At 53.6% G+C, this 6,364-nt stretch overlaps 1 long non-coding RNA gene across 1 annotated transcript; it reads left to right on the top strand.

The window, feature by feature from the left end:
• Positions 1-2,430: 2,430 nt before the first annotated feature.
• LOC146599730 (uncharacterized) lies at positions 2,431-5,950 on the top strand. Its single transcript, XR_014894939.1, has 2 exons — positions 2,431-2,567; positions 3,032-5,950. It is a non-coding gene; the product is annotated as an uncharacterized LOC146599730 (long non-coding RNA).
• Positions 5,951-6,364: the final 414 nt, after the last annotated feature.

Raw genomic sequence — 6,364 nt, 5'->3', positions numbered from 1 at the left:
AAAAGCCGGGTAATTAAGGCTGATGATTAGGCGAAGAGGAAACTTCAGAAGATCGCGGCTTCGCCGCCTCTCGCCGCCGGCCCGGCCCCTCCCGGGCCCCCGGCCCCGCCGCGCCGTCGGCCCCCACCGCGCCCCGGCTCCCCCGGACCCCTCCTGGTCCCGGCGAAACGAGGTGCTCCCCTCCCCCCCCCTTTTTTTTTTATTTGGAAGGGGGGTCTGCGAGGCTGGACCCCTCGCTCAGCAGAACGCCCCCGCGGAGAAAGGCGACTGCGCATTCCCCTCGGCGCCTTTTCTGGCCGAAAAGAGATTTTGTTTGCGTTTCATCAGTAGCAGGACCCAGTTCGGGCAAAACCACTCTGCGGAGGTTAGATCTGTAATTGTTATTTTTCCAGCCTCAATTACACACGTGAGGAACAGATGAGCTTTAATAAATTAGGGGCACACAGCCCTTAATTAAGTGGCATATCAAACCARCACTGTGAAAGTGATTCTCTCACTTTTTGACTTCCTACCAGTGGCATAAATAAAGTGGATCTCATTAAAAGCGTTTCTAATTACTGCATGGATAAAAGCATATATATATTGCTCTTTTCATAATTATTTTAATTCTAGGCCAGGGTGTTATTTAAGGATGTGCTGCAACTTTCGTGCTTTTTTTTTTTTTCTAAGTCCAAGAAACATTGAGTTTGTGTACCTTTTTGGTGTTTATAACTGAGGCTTTAAATAAAAATATATCTATATATCTGTATCTATATCTATATCCATACACTGGAAAAGTGGTGATGCATCTGCCCAGATTTGGATCTGTTAATGCAACTCCTTGCCCCATGCCCTGACTCCAGCGGAGGTGCAGACAGAGCTGGCTTGGCCTTGGCAAACTGCACGACTTCGCTCTCTGTGCAGTTTTGGTTATATCTATTTCTCAAAATATGCATGATTTCAGTAGCTAATCTTCTCACTTTGGACTCCCAACCTTCTTGCCAGTACATGCAGCAGTATTGGGCTTCCCTACTCCCAAGAATACAAATCCCTCTGCAGCCGTTCAGGAGCGAATTCTGGAGAGACAAATCAGACCGGCAAGGATTTTCTTCAGGCCGTGCTCCTCCATCCACCCAGGCCAGGCTGGAGAGCATCCCTACCCACCCTGGGGAAGGGGTGGTGTGAGTGTGCTGCACGGGCTCAGCAGTCCCCCTCGCAGCCCTGTGTACCCCTCACCTCAGGGCCAACCRACACGTCTGAGCTGCCCCAGCCCTGCCAGCAGACTAGGGTCTGGTGCACGAAACTGGGGCCCAGAGAAGAGGCCTGCGATTGCAGTGTGGGAAGGAGCGAGGACGTCTGTGGAGGAGCCAGGTTACAGAGCCCCGCTGACCAGGAGGGCTAATCGTAGGTTTTACACATTCCTTATTTATTGCTAGCAGTGTTGCTGCAGACCTCGATAAGTTAAAGATTAAAGATCAGGCGAGATTTGCAAAGAGAGGCAAAGCCTTTTGCTAGCCCAGCTAACCCGGCTGAGGAAGCCTGCAATATTTCAGRCACCGGAGCCCTGATTCGAGCTTTTGTCCAGGGGTGATAATAATAGTTACTCCAACAGCTGAAGCCTCTCTAGTAACTCTTGCCTGAAGTCTCCCCAATTCATTAATTCTCTTTCYCCAGAAAGCTCATCTTCTTCCTAGGAGATCCTTGCAGGGAAATGCAAGGCAGAACTTCCCAGACTCGGCCTTGCAAACCCCTGCTGCAGCTCGGCTGAGTTTGTCTCTCTTCTCCCCCCACCTCCCYTTCCTTTCCCTTCTCCATGCTTCCTGCACCGTGACAAGTAAATGAGAATTGATGGACATCCAGAAACAATGCGTGTGTGTCAAGAACAATGCACCGCCCGTGGAAAGCTATTGTGGGGCTGCTGAAAATGCTACAGATAATTATACCGCACTCCCAAAGTCAATGCCCGTTGGAAGGGCGCCTGGGGAAGGAGAGCTTGCAGGAGGGCAGGTCACGGTGACACTGATCTGGAACTCACGTCCCTTGGGTGCAGCTCCTCTCCCTGGCTATCTGGCCATGGCCTGGGTGCGCAAGCTCCCATGCCGTCCCCGTGGACTTAGGAAGGCTACTCTGAGCTGTCTTCCTTCGGGAGAGTGGAGGAAGGAGGAGGACCAATGGAGAAGCTTCTCTCGGTACTGGGACGAGCAGGGAGTGGAAGTTGTCTCACCCAGCCTAGCTTGGCTGGCGCAGGTGCCATGTGGACACCGGGGACAGCAAAGCGTGGCAGGACATGCTCATGGCGTTTGCCTTTCTTCAGCGTTAGCTCATGGCGAGGTTGAGCATTTTCCGTCTAAAGTCTGAACTTGGAGGTTTCTCTCCTCCCTCACCCCTCCCCTCCTTCATCCTCCTCCTGTCAGTTAAAAATAGGAGAGCGAAGCCCCGCACGGCACTGAATGCCGGGATGGAAACGTCGCCGAGCTGGGGTTTGAAGTTTCTGGGACTTAAGGCTTCCTCCCCTCCCCACGCCAGGAATTCAGAGCAACTGCCCAGCCTCAGAGGAGCGGGGACTTCTCCCGGCCCCGGGGACCGACGTGAGTCTGGGGTTTCCCCCCGTGCGAGGCTTCCTCTCGCCTCGCGTCCCCGGTGAGACCCGTGCTCACCGGGGCGGTCCGGGGGCGGTCCGGGGCTCGGCCGTCGGGGCTCTGTCGGAGCTGTTCCCCGGGTCCGCACACGTGTGTCCCCCCATCTCCGAAACCCTCGGGGCGAAGGCGGGGGGAGGCCGCCGGGGCTGGGGGCTGAGCCCATCGCCAGAAGCAGGTGGGACCCGGCGGAGCAGGCAGCGCCTCCAGCGCGGGTTGGGGGAGGCTCCCAAGGATGCCCAGAAAGCCCCTGGCCCGGCGGTGCCCCCAAGCCCTCTCCGCCCCCTGCAGCATCAGCCCCCCGGAGCGGAGCAGGGCTCTGCGCGCCCCGGTGCCGGGGCTCTCGGCTGCAGCGGGAAGGGGAGGGCAGGAGGGCGGAGGAGAGACGTCGCAGACAAACCGAGGCTGTTTTGCAGGCGCCAGGAGCGGGGAGATGAAAGGGAAGCTCCTGGGGGAAGTGGCTGTGCAGTTTGACCGGCTCCAGCAGCAGCAGCAGCAGCGACGGCCCGTCCCGGGCAGCTCCGCCTCTCGCCTCCCCCGCTCCCCCGGGCTGCCCCTCAGCCCACCTTCGCCTTCCCCCCCACCCCGCGGCTGCGAGTGGCCGAGGGAGGGCGAAGAGCAGCATCCTCAGCATCTCTAGTCCTACACAAATCGGGCCGCGGCAGCATCCACGCTATGGACTGGCCGAGCATGATTAGTCTGTAATAGCTGGTGACTGGGGAGGGGGGGGGGAGCTGTCCGGTTCCTCCAGTGGGGCTCCCCCCAGCCCCTTTACCGGTGTAAATCAAGAGGGAGCCCTTTGGGATCACGACATGAACGGTTCCCTGTACCTCCAGTCCACACCAAGCACTAGCGCGTGTCCTTTACGGGGTAGCCAGGGAGAGAAAATGTCCACGGTAGTGGGGAGCGCGCTTATTCTCCGGGAGGGAAAACCTACAAGTGTTTCTCTCCCCCTTTAATGATCGATTTAGTTAGTAAGTCATACCCTAAAGGCATTTTTTTTTAACAAGCAGCCGCGAGCTCGGTGTGCACGGTTCCTTTAAGAAAGAAAGATAAAGCTCCCGATTTGACTGAAAAGAAAGRCAGGACAAATGGAACCGGATTGTGCATCAAACCTAAATTTCAGCCAGAAATGAGTTATAACGTCGAGGTAACATTTGATGTGTCAGATGTTGGGAGATCTTTGTCTTRTCGCCTTGCTTCTGGTGACACCTGGATCCAAGAGAAGGGCGTCGTAATAACATATATTATGCATTTATCTCCAGACACTAGAAAGGAATTAAAAAGAGCTAAACATCAGAGCTTCCGAGGGATCAGATCTGGTTACCGATGCTTCGGTCTAAATCTTTTTCTTGAGTCTTTGAACTCCATTTCTGCAGCTCTTCTGGCGGCTTGCGGAGTCTGGCTGCTAGCTGCGGAGCCAGCTCGCGGGGGGCTTGCGGGGAAAACCTTGCCCTGAGCATCCCTCGGGCAGCTGCCTGCATGGCACGATGCGGGCTTGCGGGGCGTGTGCGCTCCCCAACGCCCGYTGAAGCAAAGTTGCACTATATGCGATGCTGGAAATCGGCAGCAAGTGCGGTCACGCGTTATAATTGTCCTCTGTGTCACCCGACCGTGGTCCCTATTTATCGCGTTGGTGTCATCCACTCGTTAAGACAGTCAGTGTATAATGAACCGTGGTTATTGCTTAACACGGAGCGTCTCCTTTCTCAGCCGCCGAGGGTTGTTCTCTTTCTCTCTCTCTCTCCACACAGATACTTCATTTACGATCAGATATTTGTCTTCTGTTTGGCAAGAGGCATTGGATAGTTGCGAGAGATCAGATGTCTCCCTGCTAAAAGTAGTCAATAGTTTTGCCCTAAAGGACTGAAAACAATTTCTTTTTCTTTTTTTTTTCATTTTTTCCCCCGAGATAATAACTTTTTAAATAAACACACGGGCAAGCTTCGGGGCGGTGGGGGGGGGCGCAGTTTGAGAGGTTGTATTTACATGCAGAAAACTCGCGATCAAAAGGATCCTTTTGGAGTCTYTGTTTTCGGAGGCGATGCACGAGCCCTTGCTGCAAAGAAAAGTGGGGTGCGGATTGCCGGTGCTTTGCCTTTGGCAGCGAGGGGAGACAGGCTGCTTTGGACCCTCTGAAGATCCCACTCCATCCTGGTAACCAGGACCGGACCACTTTCCCCTTGAAACCAATGCTCCCTTGCAATCGCCGCAGTTACCAGAGAGCTCAGGATCGGGCCCTGAGAAGAAAACGCTTGGACACCTGCTAGTGCATCGCCGCTCGGAGCCGGGACCATCCCGAGCCATCCCAGCGGGATGCCCAAAACCGAACATCGGGAAATTAAGTGGGCAAAAAGAAGCTGCGCTTTGGGGCTTGGCTCCAGCTAGGCGCACGGGCGGGAGCCCGGCCGGTCCGGAGCCTCGGCCCGGTCTGGCGCTGCCCGTCCGGGGGCAGCAGCGGCGCATCCCGCCGCCAGCGACGGCCCGCGGGCGCACGGCATAAGCCTCCCCCAGACGTCGCTTTTTTATTTTTATTTTTTCCTAAAAGAGAAATAAATGGGGAAAATGACCATCTATGACCTCAAAATCACTTTCCAGGCTCTGTCTTTCTATACTCAAACGGTTTCCATCGAACTTGCAGTGGATTGTAACACCTCCCTGCTCGTCAGTGTTGTGAACATTTCAAAATGACCCACTCCAGCGCGGAAAACAGGGTGCGGAGAACTGCAGACAAAAAGCTCCTGCATTCATTTAGATTAGACCACTCGACTATTCCCAGAGTCTCCCTACGCATCCCCATCTCCCCCCTGTAAACAAGCGGTTGAGTTTATTTTTACATGCATTTTTAACTTTTATTTGTCAGTTTTAATATGCATTCGTTTTCAGTGCTCTGCCTGTTTCCCTCCACCAATCTAGGAAACAAAGAGGAGATGGGAAATATATTAAATAGCCCATTCTCAAACGGGACTCTCATAAAAATGCTATTATTTGTGCGATACCTTCGCAGTACCGAGACATGTCCCACACTCACTGCAATTCTCAAATTCTCAAATTGCAGTGTCTGCTTATTTTCCCCCCATGTCTTCCCATCTTTATTTTTCAAATCTATCCCAAATCCTCCGAATGTTCCTAGCTTTGTTATTGTACTATTTGTTTGTGTCCCGTAGTTGCCCATCTCTTTTTGATTTCCAGTGAATAAACCGCTAAACCACGTATGAGTTGCAGACTTAAATTCGATACACAGTGATTGTGGAAAGTGCTCGGATCTGTGAAATCATTTGGGTGATTTTTTAGCTTCTCAAACAACAATTCTTTAAATAAATTTTTAATTTACATCAACTGCAATTTTTTTTTTTGAGAAAAATTTTTTAGTGAATGCCATTAAGGACTTTTTTTTTTTTTTTTTTTTTTAATCTACTTGGTACAATAAAGATGAGGAGCTGTTTTATGCGGAAATACGGTAACATTATTTTGAGGCTAGGTTTATTTCTGCAGGACGACTGAGGCGAGAGATCCTTCCAGCAGGACACAGCCCCGTGTCGCAGCGGGGAGGGACCTCGGCTCCGCCTGCCGCAGGTGGCTGCGGGCTCCGCCGGCGCGGGCAGCGCTGCCGCCCGAGGCGCTCCGCGAGCCCCCGCGGGTCCTGCCGCGCTCCGGGGCCGGTCCTGGCTGCGATGCCAAACCCGTGGGGATCCCCGGGGCGTTCTGCAAAGAGCTGAAATGCCCAGACACGCTTTTACACCCAGCTT

Source organism: Rhea americana, unplaced genomic scaffold (assembly GCF_003343005.1).
Source record: "Rhea americana isolate MKP2758 unplaced genomic scaffold, rheAme1 scaffold_135, whole genome shotgun sequence".
Classification (NCBI taxonomy): domain Eukaryota; kingdom Metazoa; phylum Chordata; class Aves; order Rheiformes; family Rheidae; genus Rhea; species Rhea americana.
The sequence above is the reverse complement of the archived record's forward strand: the minus strand, read 5'-3'. Positions and strand labels throughout refer to the sequence as shown.